Genomic DNA, 301 nt, shown 5'->3' with positions numbered 1-301 from the left:
TGGGTTGGACTTGATGATCCTTGAGGTCTTTTCCAACCTTAATGATTCTATGATTTATCCTGAATTCTGTCATGCAGTAAAGTATTTAGCTTTGTCTGTATGCAATTGGTTCTGGGACTGTCTTCAGTTGCACTCTCTTAGGAACAAGACACTAATTAGGATTATCCCACAGGTGTGTGGTAGGCACCAATGCCACATACTAACTTGCTTAAAGTTAAGGTGGAGCCTTTTAGGATAATCCCACAGGTGTGTGGTAGGCACCAATGCAACATACTAACTTGCTTAAGGTTAAGGTGGAGCC

This window comes from Pterocles gutturalis, unplaced genomic scaffold (genome assembly GCF_000699245.1).
Source record: "Pterocles gutturalis isolate BGI_N339 unplaced genomic scaffold, ASM69924v1 scaffold4425, whole genome shotgun sequence".
Taxonomy (NCBI): Eukaryota; Metazoa; Chordata; class Aves; order Pterocliformes; family Pteroclidae; genus Pterocles; species Pterocles gutturalis.
This window is presented reverse-complemented; position numbering follows the sequence as displayed.